Source organism: Felis catus, chromosome B2 (assembly GCF_018350175.1).
Source record: "Felis catus isolate Fca126 chromosome B2, F.catus_Fca126_mat1.0, whole genome shotgun sequence".
NCBI lineage: Eukaryota > Metazoa > Chordata > Mammalia > Carnivora > Felidae > Felis > Felis catus.
This window is the reverse complement of record NC_058372.1, coordinates 127,418,075-127,420,968: the sequence shown is the minus strand read 5'-3', so window position 1 is coordinate 127,420,968 and position 2,894 is coordinate 127,418,075.

Here is a 2,894-nt window from a genome sequence, read left to right as displayed (position 1 = left end):
CCTGATAACATTGGGTCTATTTTCATTATTCTTTATAACCAGAGAGTGATAAAAATGATATATTAATTTTACCCTGAGATATCCGAATCAGGATAACAAAATAAATGTAGTTTTCGGTCATTTTCTGTATGCTCACTGATGAAAACAGCTTTATCTTTGATTTTCCTAAAACTGTGACAATCATTGCCAGATATTATTTTATCAAATAACTATCCAATATGATCAGACTATCTATAACTTTATTAAACACACTTGTTTAAAGTAGTGTATTTTTAAACTTGTTGATAAAAAGAATCTTAAAGTCTGTGCTTTAAAGAAACATTTGAAAGTAAAATTTTTTCTTACTTTTTTTCTAGTCTTTATTTCACAAATAACATTTCCACTGAGATACTCCAGTGGATCCAGTCACTAGCCCTGATGATCTCACGCTGTTGACAAAGGCACCACCCATGGGCTTCTTGCACCCAGCGCCACATTCTTCAGCTTGCACACTGGCTTCCATCATTCTATTAGAGAGCTTCCATTCCAATCCTGAGAGAGTTTGAGTTTCTGAATCAGGTGCTTTGCCTCTCACTGGCTCTCTTTCTGGTTTGTCTCTAGTATTTTCCCAAGATGATTTCTGTTTCCAAATCTGGTTTGGCTTTTATTTGGCCACCATTTTTTTTTTTTTAATTAATGTTTATTTTTGAAAGAGAGAGAGAGAGAGAGAGAGAGAGAGAGAGAGAGAGAGAGAGAGAGAAGAAAGGGCAGAGAGAGAAGGAGACACAGAATCCAAAGCAGGCTCCAGGCTCTGAGCTGTCAGCGCAGGGCCTGACTTGGGGCTCTTAACCAACAGAGCCACCCAGGCGCCCCAGGCCACCATTTTTACTCCTTGGCTTTGGTTTTGGTTTTGGTGGTTTTGCTTGTATAGTCCAAGCATTTTTAGGTGTTTATGTTTGATGAGTTTTTCAAATGTTTTTGTTTTTCTATTTGTCTTGAGAATTCCGAGTTTTCCTGGCCTTTGAGTCACTGGCTTCTGTTTTATCATGTCACGAGACTGTGGTTTAGTCAAGTTGAAAGTAAAGCTTCTGTCACAGCCCATGCTGTTGCCTAGTTGTTTGCCAATTGCTGATAGAATCTTATGTTATTTGTTTACTTATGTGCCACCATGAACTCAAATAAGTCACAACAAGAAAAGAAAAAGAAAAAAAGAATTTATGTCCAGTAGAATAAAGAGCCCACATGAGACACAGAAAACATCAGGATATGCTTTTGAAATTGTCTGTGTCACTCTGACCTTCTGTTCTGGAACTGATGCAACCAATCAGTCCATTTTACTAAGATACAACAATTTGTGTCCTATATTTATTTGACCGATGGCTGAAAATTGTAACACTGAGGTTAGCAATCTCTGTGTGTCTGCCTACACTTAAATGAGAAAAGAAATAAAAGTGTTGTTCCTCTCCAAAAAGAAATGTGATTTGTCTCTTTCTTACCATGATTTGTTTAGATTTATAGCTCTTTCTGTCTGTGTAGCTTCCTTATTCTTTCACTCTCTTTTTCCTCTTTCCTTTTTTGGAAAATTTGTATTTATTAATTGGCCAAAACATTTAATAAATGGTCTATCCTTCAATCGTGCCTAATTCAAAGACTCGTATCTATTTTTAACAGAGAGAAATAGACGTATTTTTTTTTTTTTTGTCTTTTAAATTACAGGTTAGAAGATGCAGAGCTCTGGCATTAGGGCTCAGTTGTTTAAGTGTCTGACTCTTGATATTGGCCCAGGTCATGGTCTTACAGTTTGTGACACTGAGCCCCACATCAGGCTCCATGCTGGGATTCTCTCTCCCTCTCTCTCTCTGCTCCTTCCCCCTCCCCCATGCCTCTCTCTCTCAAAATAAATAAATAAACCTAACCCCCCCTCCCCCCCCCACACACCACACAAAGAAAAGGCAGAGCTCTAACTTCCTATGTAAGAACTTTGCCCAGTTAAAATAACAGTTGTATGGATCAATGTGAGTATGTTTTGGAGTGAGAATATTAATGATGCAGCATTGGTTGCTTCTGGTCTGCAGGAAGCTTTAATCACTTCTTGAGGCATCTGAAGGGCTCAAAGTACATTGCCTCCCTCTTATCTTTTTTTATTTATTTATTTTTTTAACGTTTATTTATTTTTGAGACAGAGAGAGACAGAGCATGAATGGGGGAGGGGCAGAGAGAGAGGGAGACACAGAACTGGAAGCAGGCTCCAGGCTCTGAGCCATCAGCCCAGAGCCCGACGCAGGGCTCAAACTCACGGACTGTGAGATCGTGACCTGAGCTGAAGTCGGACGCTCAACTGACTGAGCCACCCAGGCGCCCCGACCTCCCTCTTATCTTAAAAGAAAATAGAAAATCTCTATAGAAATACATAGATAAGCCAAGTCAATATGTGAGAAAATGCTGTGTGTGCTAAAAAAAAGATGTTAATAAACCTATAGCTTGACCTACAATCTAACTGAATGATCACTAAAGAAAATAAAATGTAATCAAATAAGGAAAAATTCAAATATGAACTCCTTCAGATTTCTACAGCTTGCTCCTGATTCTAAGGTTCTTCCACTGTGTAAATATAAAATACTTTGTGAACAGATTTCTATAACTTTGCCTGTTGTTTTGCTTATTTATTGCTGTTTAGCAAACTACTCCCTAATTTTGTGGCTGAAAACATCAGTTTATTATCCCTGTTGGATCTGTGCCTCCACTAGACTCGATTTGTGGTTATCCTTTGAGATATCTTAGGAAATTTTAGTAAAATAGTGGCTGGGTCTGCAAACAACTCAAGATTCCATTGGAGTGTTCACTCACATGGCTGGCAATTGATGCTTCCTACCATCTGGAAGTTCAGGCTGGGACCATTGGCAGGAAAAATTATA